Consider the following 6729-nt stretch of genomic DNA (forward strand, 5'->3'; position numbering starts at 1 on the left):
ATATCCAAATATACAAAGAAAAATCATTTCTGTGAAAGATAAAAAAAAAAAGTACTACAAACAATTCAATCCAACACACCATTCTCAATTGCCCTAACAAATAAATATTCAAATGGAAAAAACTTATTCCAAACAAAGAAAAAGTACAATAGTCATCCAAATAAAAACATTTAAACAAGTCATGTCATACATTATTAACATAGAAACACTTATTGAAAAGGACTTTTTTTCCCGTTGGTAATTCGATATCTCTATGAACATAACCAGCTCGCCTCTTGGACGCGTCTTTTTAGATGCTTTGCCAAGAAATTTCTATCGAATAAGACTATTTACCGGATTTGTTATCCTACAAACAACACGACGGGTGCCACCTGTGGCGCAGGGTCTGCGTACCCTTCAAAAGCACCTGAGATAAACCCTAGTTTTTGGTAGGGTTTGTGTTGCTTATTCTTTAGTTTTTTATGTTGTGTAATGTGTACTATAATTGTTTGTCTATTTGTCTTTTTCCTTTTTAGCCATGGCGTTGTCAGTGTATTTTCGATTTATGAGTTTGACTGTACCTCTGATATCTTTCGTCTATCTTGCTATCTTTGCACAACATATCGTATCAGTTTTTGTTTCGTTTTATTACCAATTCACTTCTGAAAATGTATATGCATTGCGAAACAATGAAAAAGTCAGACGGTTTTGGAGGACAGGAAAGCATTTATTTAAGAGAAAATATTAAAGATTTATAGATATAAGAAGATGTGGTATCAATGCTAATGAGACAACCTCCCATCTATGTAACAATTTGTTAAAAGTATAGGTCAAAATAAGGCCTTCAACACAGATCATTGGCCCTCACCGAACAATATTCTATATAGGACCCAAAACTAAAAGTGTTAAACTATTCAAACAGAAAAACCAACGGTCTAATTTGTATAAAAAAACGAGAAAAATTAATAGATGTTCTTATCCTAGTCATGAATTTCCCTGAGCCGTATTCATCGAAACTTTTTGGAGTTTTGGGTCTTCAAAGCTCATTAAATTTATACTTGTTTAGATGTCTGACTATTTTGATCTGAGCGTCACTGATGAATCCAATGAAGAGGAATCGAGATTCCAAAATATTAAAGGATAAACCCCGTTACCTGTGACAACTATTTACATACGTGAACAATAATTGTTATTTTTGGCTATTAAAGTACGACGATGTTTATAAAACCTGTATTTAATTGGAATTCCAAAACCAAAATTTATTTTTTTTCATACAAAAACGGCCGTTTGTTTTCTCGTTTGAATTGTTTTACATTGTCATTTCAAGGCATTTTATAGCTGACTTTGCGGTATGAGCTTTGCTCATTGATGAAGGCCGTACAATGACCTATAGTTGTTAATGTCTGGGTCATATTGGTCTCTTGTGGACAGTTGTCTCATTGGCAATCATGCCAAATCTTCTTTTTTTATTATAGAAACCACAAAGGTGCTACTAAACACATTTTGAGTTTGAGCGATGGCCTTAAAACTACTTAATATTATACAACGCTACTTACATTAAAAAAAAATTTACTGCTTTCATATGTTCAAAGTATGGCATTCATATAAGAATTTACTTGTATTTATTTGTGTACATAAGGAAAACACGGCACTTCAAATTTTTCACTGACATAGACTTTCGCTCTTAACAAACTGCTGAATATATTTAAGATTAAATAATTGTTTGTATTTAAATACATGTTTTAATGTTGGTATTTCTTAATTTTTCGTAGCCATTTTTTATATATAAAAGACAATATCGCTGTTTAATGTAAGAAACTTTTTTTTCGATTCGCCTCTTCTATATAGACTGATTATGGACAAGACATTTTGATAGTCAACAAATAATTGATACTCCTGATTGAATATACGTCATCTCAATTATTCTAAATGTTGTCTTTTAGTGTAAAATGACAGTAGGCACATATGGAAGATATTTAGTCGAACATGTATCCATCTTACTTTTTAACGATTTATTTTTTAAACTTGAGGTATTCAGAATAGACGGAAGATATTCATTGTTCTTTCGTATGGGGATGATAAAGGAGATAGACGGCTATGTGATTTTATTAAATCAACTCTTTAGAAATGATCCAGGGATATAATGAGGATTCCAAGATTTGCTATAAGTTGCAAGTCCTTTTGTTGAGACTTTCTTAAAAAAAAATTTTGCAGAGAAAACTATATTGCTAGAAGCTTTGTCGGCGTTAAGAGATTAACAGATTCGAAAGCTCGTGCTTCTTTAAAGGATAAGAATCCCGTATTCTCATAGAAAAACATAGTTCTTAAATGCGTTACTAAATGCCTGACCGATCATAATTAGTGCATTCATATAACGTGTGTTATTGTGGTGCATTGGAATTGGCTTAAATGATTGTATATTAAACATAGTCCTCAACTATATCAATGAGTAATATGAAGTTTTTCTTTCCCGTTGGTTGTCTTGAAATTTCAACATTCCAGGATATTGGTCAAAATCTCTCATTGATAACAATATCAAGAATTTGTAAGGGGACGATGAAAAAGAGGTTTGGATTTGGCATCGTGCATGGTAAAGGTCAATGAAACTTTTATATTGTTGAAAATTTTGGAATCATTAAGTTTTCTCTAGGTATAATAAGTTACACGGTGTGACCTAATTCGAAATATTTAAGGAGTCAGTAAATTTAATATTGAGAGAGAGTAAACAAATCATGGAATTTACTGGCCACATATATAACTTATAACGTCAATATCCCATAGTGTGACAAATTTATATTACAGCCTACCTTAATGTGGATTTTACACTAGTGATTTGTTTCAATTATCAAGTATTCAATATGAACATGATGAAGAACTACATCCATAAGTCAATACAAAAACAAATGCGAACAAAACAATGTGTTAACTTTCTTTTTTTTTAATCTTTCATCATCAATTTCTTCGTTTGTTGCGACAGTTCAGGATGTCTTCAAAGCCATGCGGTTTTTATAATGTACGTAACATTTCTACTAACTGTTTATTAAATATATAAATTGAAGCCAAGAAACGGTTTTAACATGATCAATAAGTCAGAATGATATAAAAGGAATTCAGTAAACAGCAGTATACCGATGTTCAAATAAATTCCCCCCATGTGAATCCACATTCAGCCGAAATGTCCCAATCAATCAGGAATATAAGACAATCATTGAAAGGACACAATCAGTAAAAACAAGCAGATTAGAGGCTGTTTAAGTGTCTTACGTTTAAAAATGTGATGTGACAATTTCGTTCGTTCCTCTTTGCAATCGTGTATTTTTTTTATTTATTAAAATGGTAAAGGAAGTTTTCAATCTCAACTAGCTGAAGGATATGTTCCTTGTCAACGAGTGGATATAGAAACATTGAGGATTAAGCATTGCATAGGAACTTACAACGCAGCTAAAAAAATCCAGAACCAACTGGCGGTCTGTAGCGGGTCCCTCAACAAAAATGTAAACTAGGTCATTGAAATAGACTACTTCTAAACATGCAAATAACAAAAATTTAGCACAACACAACAGACTGACAATGGCTCAGTGTTCTTGCCTTGGAACAGGCGCAAAACATGCGATGGTTTTAATTTTAAACCAGTTTTGTTAGATCTCAACCCTCTACCTGTATCTCTTACCTATGTATAATAAAGAAATACTCATCAATAGCACTTAAAAACTCAGCTAAACGGAGGTCAGATTCCGATATAACAGTTAAATATTTTGAGGTAAATGTATTATCTTTAATAAATTTGCTTGCTAGCTGAGCCGTGAAGTCTATTGTAAGGTATACTACCCTTCTATAAGAGTATACTAGTCCGATAGATAATTAAACAACTTGTAAGCTGAATCGTGAAGTTTAACTTTATAAACCCCCATTTGGAGTACATGCACCTGCTGTAGTTAGTCCTACTTAGTCTTATATTGTTTGACTACAGCCGGTACATGTACTTCGAAAGGAAGTTTATATAGTTAAACTTCACGATTCAGTTTACAAGCAAGTTAACAAAAGATGTAACATTTACCTTCACATTCAACGCATTTTGCTGTAGAATATATAGGTAACAGACGAAACTAACAAAACACTACTGGCAGTAATTGACAATTCAGCTGCAAACGTCAATTAATAAAGTTAACGGTACCAATTTTCTTGCACCAGATGCGCATTTCGACAATATACATGTCTCTTCAGTGATGCTCGTGGCCAAAATAATTGGAATCCAAAGCTTTTATAAAAGATGAAGAGCTATAATCTAAAAGGTCCGAAAAGTATAACAAAATCCGTGAAAGGAATCAGAGCTTTGCATGAGGGATATACATTCCTAAACTGATTGATAATGTCTGCATCTTAAAATTACGCACAGTCTCTCCCTTTAGGATTTAAATACCATACTATTGAATGTTCCTTTGGTATCGTTCCTCTCTTTTCAATGACCGTTTTAATGATACGTGATAGATGTCAAGAGAATGCATGCAAATTGTCAATTTGATACTTATAAGTTATATTCCAAGTATCACTCTTTGTATTGCAAGTACACTACTCATTGCAGTAATTAAGTATGAAAAAGTCATACCACTTTTTACTTTTTTATTACTATCGAGTCGATATAAACGGTCCTGTTATATAATATTATATATCATAGAAAACATTGAATGAAGCAATGCCATATTTATCAATCATATCTTATTTTGCTAGTGGGCTATCACTCGCTGAGAGTACCAACAGGTCAGTGATCAGTAATTATGCAGTGACCCAATTTACTACAAACCTCCTTAAAATTGGTTGTTTAAAAATTTAGAAAGTATGCCTTTTTGACCATATACACGTCACTTGTTTCGGTTCTTGTACATCCTAGGTTTTTTTAAATATTGTTTTAAAAGCCTTCCTGATGAAGTAATCAGTAAATGCCGTAGTGCTTCGGACGCATCAACGGACAATTTATTTCTGTTATAAAATAAGAGATAGGTGTAGGCTTCATCTTGGGTCCTTTCTGTCATTTTCATTGGTGTATATCTCTTTCTTTTGTATCTATTAATGCCAAAGTAATTAGTGTCATGTTCAAAGCAGAACTTTTATAACACGAAAACACTAACGGTTTGACATGTCTGGTCTGACATATGTGCTTTGAATTAAAACCTAGATACAGTACCATACCGTGATTTGATGTCAAACGTTACTCTTTTAAAACAGGAATTCATTATAAAAAAAACCGACGCTTATTAACAGAACAAGCATCCTATGCATAACTTAAGTGAATGTGGTTTTTGTGGCAGAATCCAAGTTAAACAAAGTTGATTCAAAGTTCATTTAATTGAATTATGTATATCTTCAAATCTGGTCATATTTTGATCTATTCCTGTTCAGAAAAACAATCATTACACTGCTATTATTCAAATTATTGAGCTTGTTACAACATGTCTTAAAAAAACCAGCAGATGAGTTAAAAACATTTGCCTTCAAAGCTTTGTGTTTGTTCGTTTAACAAAGGGGATAGGAATGTATAGCTACGTTCAATGCATTTCCCTGTGATATCAAGAACTACCTTATCAAAGATATCGAACATGTATCAACCGAATGCTTACAACCCCACACTTAAGAGGGACAAACTTTCCTTCCTTTTTTTTCATTCGAGTGAGTCTGGAATTTATGACTACTTCAGCTTATCATCTGCAAATGCTTTTTTTGCGTAGACAATAAATAAACCACCAATTAACTACAATTTAGTTTGATTAAAAGTAATATCAAAGTATACAAAATTGTGCGTACATACAAATTCTGTTTATAAAAAAATAAAATATAGATATATTAAGTGTTAATGATGATTTAACCACGATTTCCAATTGATATGCCGAGTTAAAGTGAACGAGGAAACATACAATTATACGATATAGAATTTTGTTTAAAATCGCTATTATCTCGACTTCAAACTATGACTTATGTGGGGAAAATACAGTTTTTGACTGATTTTTATCATTCAAACTTATTTGACTTAAAAACGAGTTCATGGACCCCTATTTTTTAAAATGCCATTTGATTTGATTTCGCGAGAAGATTATGTGTGCCAATTTTCAAGAAAACGTAAATAGTGCAATTTTTTTTAATTTGATAAATATACTGCCAAAAAAGATGTTTTCTTCTACATTCATGAACATTTGATAAATATGTGTTATTTCTGAATAAAAAACGTATATATTTTTGAGTTACTTATAAAGTAGTGAAATTACAAATTATTTAACAAAAAAACATTTGTGTTTATCTTTTTAAACACAAAAGTTATGCCTTCTTTCGAAAAAGAAAATACGGCTACAAATCCGAATTTTGAGCAAATATACCAAATTTCGACCTTATTCTACTCAAAAAGTAGCACATATAGGTATATTTTGTATGGCATATTTGATTAAATCAGGTAAAAAATAGCATATATGTAAATTTTCATCAACTTGTAAATACAGGATCATAACTGTATCGCATGCCCTAAAGAAGATTAAACAAAGGGAAGTCTCTCTAACATTCAAAATTCATTGCTTTCCACATAAAGGTGGCCAAAGGGGAAGGTATGATATAAAACGATTTGTCCACGTATAATTAGTTTTTAAACAATTTCTCTGTATGATATAGTTTACTATAAAATGAAGAAATATAAGAAAAATATTATTGTAGTATTGACGAAATTGTCAGAAGACACGAATATTCCAAAGTTCGTGTATCACATTTAAT

The sequence above is a fragment of the Mytilus trossulus genome, chromosome 6 (genome assembly GCF_036588685.1).
Source record: "Mytilus trossulus isolate FHL-02 chromosome 6, PNRI_Mtr1.1.1.hap1, whole genome shotgun sequence".
In the NCBI taxonomy this organism is placed as follows: domain Eukaryota; kingdom Metazoa; phylum Mollusca; class Bivalvia; order Mytilida; family Mytilidae; genus Mytilus; species Mytilus trossulus.